This window comes from Jaculus jaculus, unplaced genomic scaffold, assembly GCF_020740685.1.
Source record: "Jaculus jaculus isolate mJacJac1 unplaced genomic scaffold, mJacJac1.mat.Y.cur mat_scaffold_37_1_1805170_arrow_ctg1, whole genome shotgun sequence".
NCBI classification, from domain to species: domain Eukaryota; kingdom Metazoa; phylum Chordata; class Mammalia; order Rodentia; family Dipodidae; genus Jaculus; species Jaculus jaculus.
In genome coordinates this window covers 1,200,837-1,210,320 of record NW_025423493.1, presented here as the reverse complement: position 1 = coordinate 1,210,320, position 9,484 = coordinate 1,200,837, and the positions used below count along the sequence as shown (strand labels likewise).

The 9,484-nt window shown below is 39.4% G+C and overlaps 1 pseudogene; it reads right to left on the bottom strand.

Annotated features, from left to right (window-relative positions):
* Positions 1–4,410: 4,410 nt before the first annotated feature.
* On the bottom strand, positions 4,411–9,230 carry LOC123457338 (annotated as a pseudogene).
* Positions 9,231–9,484: the final 254 nt, after the last annotated feature.

Genomic DNA, 9,484 nt, shown 5'->3' with positions numbered 1-9,484 from the left:
CTTGTGGGAGGAAAAGGTTGGTTTGTCTTACAGAGTTGAGGAAAATCTCCATGATGGCAGGGAAAGCAATGGCATGAACAGAGTGTGGACAACAGCAGGAGCAGCATGTGGGAAATTCTGGCAAGCAGAAGCTGGCTTGCATGACCCCAACAATATGTCACCTACAGGAAGCTCTAGTTCATAACTTGTCGCCTGCTGTGAACTTAGCATTCAGAACACATGTTTATGTGGTTACCTGAATCAAGCCACCACAATAACCAAATAATCTTCAGTTCACTTATTTATTTATTAAGGACACGAGGTGGTATTATTAATAAAGATGCTTGAAATATAAATGAAAATTCCATAGTTATTCTGCTATACTGAAGCATGATATATTTTCTTCTCATTTTGTGTAATTTTATTTAAAGTTTTTAAAGATGTAATCAAGTTAATTTCAATATAAAAACTATGCCCAATCTGAAGTATAACTTTCTACAACCTTTCCAATTACTCATAAGCATATGACCACATGTGTTTTCTCTGTTTGATTTTTTTTTTTTTTTGCCTCATGGAACTGTATTATAATGTACTTTTATTTGAGATTTTTCCCACAGGCATATAAGATAATCTTAGGCATAGTTCTTTCTTTAGTCAGTTTCATTTTTACATGCACATGTATTATTGATATGGAATATTAGGGGCTGGAGACATGGCTTAATGTGCTGAGCTAAAAACAGGCACTGTGTCATAATGCCTATCTGAAGAAAGTACCTTGTAGACAGAAAAGCAGGACAGACCCCACTCTATTTCAAAACAGACCATCAACATGTGACCAGAGGCTTTGTGTAGTTTTAGAAGTAATGAAATGAAGTATTAAGGAAAACTAGGTATAGAGTCTGTAAGTTCATATAACTCAAGTGTATTGTTGTGAGATGGGGGTGTTACTAAAGAGGTGTGGTCTGGGCAATTGTTTCAAACACAAGAGATCCTAGACTCTATTGTATGAGGATCCAGAAGCCAGATGTGATACAGGAGTAATATGAAATTACGGAGGCAAAGTGTTCACAGAGGTGGAAGAGAGAATCAGAGAGCAAAGGGAATGAACCCACTTGGATCCTACACACATTTAATTAGACACAGGGGTAGAAAAGTTAGGTACAAGCAGTTAGGTCCACTCCAAGAAGGAAAGATGAGAAGTTCTGATGTATTGGCTACTTGTTTCTTTTCAAGGAAGTAAATATTTTCTTGTATAATAGGAGAATATTAATATGGAACACTGGCACAGCATTTGGTATATTTTAGGGATGACATTGCTTGCCTTCTCTGTTAAAAATATGGAAGTAAAAAAATATGGGAGGAAAACAAGAAGGAATGTTTTTAAACTAGATGTCTAGTTCTTACTGGGCCCTCTGGGATTTGGAAAGAGTTGTACCCAGAAGTGTTATTAGGGTGGGATTATAGCAGCAAAGTGAAGGGAGTGGACCATTTGATATGTAGGCAATGTATTAATGATGGTGAGCTTTAAGGGGCACAGAGGAAGTGATTGGAAGGTGTCTATGCATACAGTAAAAGAGACTGTCTGGAAGACATGAGAGAATTAGTACAGAAATAGAATCCTGGTGATGATGAATATCTAGCTTTGACATCATGTGAGGCAGAGGTGAAGAGACATGTTTGTGGGAGGGATTAGTCCTAAGAGTCTCTTCAGAAGATGGGCCACCACTGCATCTTCACTTCAGAGGCTTTACTCATGACGTGGGGTTGCTGAGTAAAATCCTGACCTGATGGTAGTGTGAGCATCCTTAGCACTCACAAAGGTGGATATACGTAAGAGGATAGCCAGCCCACAGATGGTGACAGTGGAAGCTGTGCAAACACTAGGTGTCTGGATTCCCCACTTAAATGAAGCAAGTGATCTGTCCTGCTCTTTCCATTTCTAGATATCCAGACTATAACGAATGGTTGTAAAGGTCAAGCTCTCAATGTTGCACCAAGTCCTCTAACTGGGATTCTAGACAAGTTTACTTAAAATTAAATGTAATATTTCTGTGGACCAAATTTAATATTGTTGATATAAATAATGTTGGGGGAAGTATTTTGATGGAAAGACTATAGAAGCTTGAGAACCATGTAGGCGCATGTTCAAATCTAAATTGTGTCCCTTATAAGCCATTTAACATTGAAAAGGACATCATACATTTTCCCCATACCACGACATCCATTCATTAAATTCCTTCTCATAAAATAGTAGAATATCAATAGGGAACACTGGGTAGCATTTGTATCTTTTATGGATGGCTTTGCTGCTTTCTCTGTTAAAATATGGAATAGAAAACAAAATAGATGGGAAGAAAATAGGCAGCAAAACAAAGTAATTGTTTTAAGCCATTGGACTACTTGGAAGTGAGGTTTGCAAGGAGAAGAGTGGTGGTCCCAGAGCTGCTGCCAAGACAGAGGTGGGAGAATGAGAAATACGCACAGGGAAGCATGAAGGGAGAGGCACTGAGGAGATGATTGTACAGAGGAAGCTAAACATGCATATATATTTCAAATCATGACAACTCATTTGGGAGATTGAAATTGAAGCAGGGACATTACAAGGTATTGAGGCTGGAGTTCCCATGCAAAAAAAGAGAGGTCTGATCATTATATAGAGTAGTATTCAAAATCAGAGTGACCCAGGCAAGAAGGGAAAATTGGGTACAAAGTTGAGAGTGAGGCAGGTTTGAAGATACAGGGCTCTGCAGTCAAGACAGGGAAGGCCAAGTAATGCCAGCTAGAATTCAATGGAACTAATATAATGAACTGAATGAGGACAGGGTGTGAGCCTAAGTAAATTTGCTGGTAATTGTTCTAAACATTAGGACTGGAACATGGCTTCTAAATTATCTTTGCCAAGTGAGAGATTATATTCATCACTATTGTCCTTGGATTTCACCCCATCAGAGCCCCATGAGTTTCAGGCTGTTGTCACAGCTTTGGAGATCCAAGAGGGAGTGGAAACATTGCTGAGGCTGCTCCCACCTCACAGTACAAAGCATGAGTGGAGAAAGCTTTAAAATCCTGTGGTCCACAGGTTGCACATACCAGAGACTGTATAAGGAGGTGCAGTGACAGAGCCTTGCAGGGAAGGAAGTAGTGGGATAATTTATAGAATGAGGACTATGACCTGGCAAGGGACCAGGAGAACTTAGTGCTATAAGAGCACCAGCGTTACCATGGTGTAGTCTACTGTGTAATTCTTGGTGGCCTGATGCTTGTTTTAGTTATGTGCCTTTATTAGAGAAACAATTCTTCTCTCTCTCTCTCTCTCTCTCTCTCTCTCTCTCTCTCTCTCTCTCTGTGTGTGTGTGTGTGTGTGTGTGTGTGTATTACTAGGGATTGAACCTAGGGCTTCATGTGTGTTAGGCTAGTACTGCACCACTGAGCAACATCTGCTGCCTTTTAAATACCTCTTAATTTTGATATAGAGTCTTGCTAATATATCCAGACTGGATCTTAATGTGATCTATACCCCTTGCAGGACTTGAACTTATGATCCTCCTGCATCAGACTCACAAGGAGTTGGGCTTTCAGGCCTTGGTATTAATATAATCTCTTCAGGAGAAGATAGCTAATCTATCCCCAGAGTGCATCACATTCCTTTCTCTGCGTATGGTGGGGCATGAAATACCACAAGTTGCACATGCATTTTCAGATAGGTTCCAAATGTGAGGCAAAACCCTTTTGTCAAGTATTGATTATGAAACTGACATGAGTGAATAACAGGAAGGTTTCAGTGGATAAATGGAAGAATCAAACCTGAGCCTATAGAGTGCACAGGTAACTACCTTTAACCACCGAGCAATCTCCCCATTTCAAGAAACATCTTTTAAAGATTGAAATAATTTGTTATAGTAACAAAAGTATAATATATGGCAAATTGATGTATTTGAGTTATTTTAAAGTACTGAAAGTTTCCCACTAACAGATTTCAATTTATGCTACCTTTGAAAAGAAACAATTAAGAGGCAATGCACGTTCAGATTCCTACAGAGTTGCTTGTCTGACTAACAGTATGCAGCACATATTATAGTGCAGTCATTTGGTTTATTCCTCCACATTTTGAGAGTGCCACAGGACATATACTCACAGGACAAATGGGTTGACCACTCTCACATCCTGTGGTTAAGAAAATGAAATAGAGGCTGCAGGGATGGCTTAGTGGTTAAGGTGCTTGCCTGCAAAGCCAAGGGACCAAGGTTCAATTCCCCGGACTATAAGCGAGATGCACAAGGTGGCATTTGCATCTGCAGTTCGTTTTCAGAGGCTGGAGGCTGTGGCACACCCATTCTCTCTGTCTCCCTTAAATAAATTAATAAAAATATTTTTAAAAAGAAAATAAAATAGAGATGTTAAATGAAAGGAGGCGATGAGCTGACACAGAGGTCAGAAGGACAATCCAAAGGCACTGATGGTAAGGTCCATGGTCTTGGTCGCCCATTGCACAGAGCACAACCCATCAGTAGTGTCTGTCCCAGAAGCAGGAACTTGCTGTGTGTAATCCACCTCCATTCTTTTGCACATAGGTCACAATGTATTTAAATGGTTGCCCCAGCTTGGTGAGTTGGCCTAATGTTCATTCTACATTTGTGGGCCACTGATGGACTTTGCTGTGCTGGACAGCTTTACCACTGGCAGCACTTTTTACAACCTTCTTTACAGGCCTGCACACTTCTTTCAACCAGGAAATCTGTCTCCTCAGCAACCTACTGGCCTCCCTTCTGCCTCCAGCTGCTACCTTTGCTGCCTTTTGGTTGGTCTTCCTTGTTTTTTCTATTGAGATTTCCCTGTCTCTCCTTAGCCATGGAATTTTGGGATGAATTGTATGTATCCTGAATGAGACATGGATCTTTTTGTGAATCCTGTGGACAATTGGATTTGTTTGGTATTCTTGTTGTTTAGCAAATAATTAAGCTAGCTTGGAATAGATAAGTTTCATCTCACACTTTGTGATCTGTGCTTCCAGCATCTGTTAGACTTTGCATATATTCTGAGTGCACACCATATCGTCTTACATTCTTTAAGGTTTTTTTTTTTTTTTTTGTATTCTGTTCTGATCAGATTCATGCATGCTCAATCCAGAGATAAGCCCAAGAGTCTTTAAACAAATTCTTAGGGTTACTTTATCTCAGCTTTTTCTTTCCTGGCACTTTCTGATTTTCTAAGGCTGTAAGTTTGACTCCAATAGTCAGAAATTTGGGGCTTTATTTAACCTTCTCTAGCACAAACTTTTGTGATTACAACTGCTTCTGGGCTCAAGTTGTGTGAGGACAGAAAAGGAAAGAGTGAAAGGAGGGAAAAGCATTGCAATCCTTTGCTTGGAGAATTTTTTCTTTCTTAGTGAGTTCAAACCACCTTTTGTGGATTTTTGCTATTACTACCATAGTATTTCTTGCAGACTATGGAATAAGAAAGAAACAAAAGCTAGTTGATAGCTTCACATTCTTAGAACATTACAAGTTCCTCTTCTACTCTGTGCTGCTCCTCCTTTCCCCTCTTGTGTGCCTGGAGTGCTCATGTCCAGGCTGCATGCTGGGTGGGGAGGGGGATGGAGTGATGTCACTTTACACTCCATGCTCTTTCTATGATCAGACTACTCTTATTGAATGTTCTGACAGTTGTTCCTCACATCCCATACCCCTTTAATGTTTGTACTTGTATCAGGAGACCAAGAGTACTATACCTCATGTTCCCAGCACCAGATTGCAAACATCTCTCACAGTAAGTAACAATAAGTTTAAGGACCGTAACTGGTACAAGAGATGTTTTTACCTTTATTTTTATACTTTTCAGTGTTCTTCAATTATTTTTATCATTAGTGACCTTTACTGTATAAACATATTGCATATTAGTCATATTTTCCACAGGTAAAATATTTTATTTATCTAGTTATGTATATGTTTCAAGGTCTCTTGTGACTGCAAGTGAATGCCTGTATGGCTTCATGGAACTGGGGAACTGAACCTGGGCCAGTAGGCTTTGCAAGCAATGGCTTTAACCACTGAGAAGTCTTTCAAGCCCATTTTCCATTTGGATTTTTGCTGCTGGCTATTCAGTGTATCCATTCCTCATGTGCTTGAGCTATTTATCTTTATTAGGTATATGACTTGCAGTTTTGCTTCCATTAAGAATATTGCTTTTGGGACTCTCTACCCACTCCTCCCATCCACATAGCCAGCGCTGTTTGTACTTCCTTTTCTTAATCTAATAAGGTCTCTCTAAATCTTAAAAGAAAAAATAAATATTGCCTTTTAACTATGATGGTAATTTCTAATCATTGTACAGAAGCTCTTTAGTGGAGCAAAATCCCATTAGGTTTTTTTTTTAATTTTGTTTTGTTTTGTTTTATGTTTTTGCTTTTGTTGTACTTTTTGTCCAATCTCTAAAACAATCATTGTCCACATACCCAAAACTTCACAAATGTTTTCTTCTGGTAATTATGCAGTTTCCATTCTTATGTTTCAGGCTTTAATTAATTTTTTAAAAAAGGTCTTGCTGTAGCTCAGGCTGACCTGAAATTTACCATGTAGTATCATCCTGGCTTCATGCTGACGTCAGTCATCCTACCTCTGCCTCTCAAGTGCAGGAATAAAAGATATGTGCCACTACACCTTGCTCTAATTGATTTTAAGTTGTGTTTTATATATGGGGTGAGTTCAGGACCAATTTTATTCTTTTACATGTAGATATATCCTGTGTGTAAAACCATTCATTGAAAACACAGCAGTTTTCTGACATGTGTCCTTGGCAACTTGGTTGAGAATAATTTGGCAATGAATGAGTGAATTTACTCCTGGCATCTCTATTTTCTTCCACTGGTTTATGAACTGAGTGTTCCTATGCAGGTACCATAATGTGCTACTATAGATTTCTTTTTCTCTCTATTGTTGTTTGGTTGGCTTTCTTTTGGGAGACAAGATCTCACATTGCCCCAGTTGGCCTCACTATGTGGCTGAAGATGGCCCCTTAAAGTCTTTATCTTCCTGCCTGTGCCTCCCAAGTGCTGGGATGACTCATGAGTGCTGATCTGCCAGGCTAGAATTTTTGTATTTTCTTATTTTGTTGTTTATTGACAACTTCCATGATTGTAAACAATATTCCATGGTAATTCCCTCCCCCCCCCCACTTTCCCCTTTAAAAGCCCATTCTCCATCATATCCCCTCCCCCATCGCTCCCCTTATATCCCCTCCCCCTCTCAATCAATCTCTGTTTTACTTTGATGTCATGATCTTTTCTTCCTATTATTATAGTCTTGTGTAAGTAGTGTCAGGAACTGTGAAGTCATGGATATCCAGACCATTTTGTGTCTGGAAGAGCACATTGTAAGGAGTCCTACCCTTCATTTGGTTCTTACATTCTTCCCCCTACCTCTTCTGCAATGGACCCTGATCCTTGGAAGGTGTGATAGAGATATTTCAGTGCTGAACACTCCTCTGTCACTTCTTCTCAGCAACATGTTGCCTTCTGAGTCATCCCCATGTCACTGCCATCTGAAAAGAAGGTTCTCTAATCAAAAGTGAGAGTTGCATGAATATATGGATATGAACATTAAGAAAAGTGCTTACTGGGCAGTTTGGTGAGCATAATGTAGACATTTAACAAGACAGCAGCAGAAGTTACAAAGCTAGGTCTCATGACTACCCCTGTTGTAGGTTTTCAGTATCAGGGATGTATTCCCTCCCTTGGAGCAGGCTTCCAGTCAAATTAAAGGGTGGTTGGTTCCCCCACAACATAAATGCCACTATTGCCTCCATTGGCTCATTTGGCATGGCTGGCCAAATATAAGGCTTGCTGTGTCCAATGTTGATTATCTTCATTGGTGATTTCTCTTTCCCATTGAAGTGCATGTACAGAAAGCTTCTTCCAGCTTTCTGTCAGCTGGCTTACATGGAGGAGGTTTCCAGCTCAGCTCTAGGATGATATCTCAGTGACCTTGCAGCCCAAGTATGTGGAGTCCTCAGCAATAGGGTCTTAACATCTATTCCTGGTGGGAAACCAAGGGCCTTGGCAATGGCTTATAATGTTTTAGGGGCATCATGGACCTTCATGGCTAATAACTCGCTGGAAGGTATCTCATCCCTGGCACTGAAAATTTTCTACTAAAAAATGTATGGCTCCTGAGTGTTCCATTTAAACTTTCTGTATAATTTAAATCAGGAAGTAGTGTGATTCCCCTAGCTGGTTCTTATTCACAATCACTTTGGCTATTTCACATGTCTTATGGTTCTATGGTTTTCTTTGATTATTTTTGTTTGTTTTTAATCTTATTTTATTTTTTCTCAATTTTTAAAACATTTTCCATGATTATAAAAAATATCCCATGGTAATTCTCTCCCTCCCCCCTTTTTCCCTTTGAAATTCCATTCCCCATCATATCCCCTCCCCATCTCAATAAGTCTCTCTTTTATTTTGATGTTGTGATCTTTCCCTCCTCTTATGATGGTCTTGTGTAGGTAGTGTCAGGCCCTATGAGGTCATGGATATCGAGGCCATTTTATGTCTTGAGGGATTGTTTGTTTTTTTGAGGGTAAGGTTTTCCTCTAGCCCAGGCTGACCTGCAATGTATGGTGGCATTGAACTCATGGTGATCTGCCTACCTCAGTCTCCCAAGTGTAGGTTTAAAGATATGCATGAGCTACCAGACTGGACAAAGTTAAATTTTTATTTATTTATTTTATCTTTATTTATTTATTTCAGAGTGACATTCAAACTACCATAGTACTTTGTGGGTATTATGCTATGAGCAAGTTTTGTTTTGGCACAAGGTTTTGTGTGAACATATTCTATTGGTTTTCTTTACTTTATATGTATAAGTAGAATTGTTGGGTGATATGTTAACTATACTCCATTAGTCAGACTCAGTTGCTGGATGAACTTCCAATCCAAAGTTATGGGAGGAATGGGGTTTATTTGAAGCCTACTGATCAACAGCAAGTTCTAGAATTGAAGAAGAAGCTGGTCCCTTTCACAGATGCATACAGTGAGAAAAGCAACCACCACCAAAAGCAAGCACACTCCAGGTACCCCCAGACAGAACTGAAGCACTCTGCATATCTTAGGTTGCAATTCCAAATCTGCCCCTGCACCCTGGACCTTAGGATCCACCCACACAGTGACAGCAAGTAACACCACATATACTAAGTATTTTGAAGATCTCCTTGTTTTCCAAAGCAGAATATGAAGTTCTCAATTACCTTACATCCATGTTAACTTGTTACTGTTAACAGTTTCTTAAATTATTGTCTAAGTGGATTTACCTCCCTCATCATTCTCCAGTTTTATAAGGTGGCATGTCATGGTGTTAATTGAATCCCATAAATTCTGATATATTTTTATCCACCTAGAAGCATTTTCTACTTTTTCTTTGGAGTTGGAATTTTCATCCACTGCCTGTTTTTTTTTTTTTTCACTGTTAGTCTCTAAATACTTATGATTTGCCAGTCTGTCATTATTGATTCC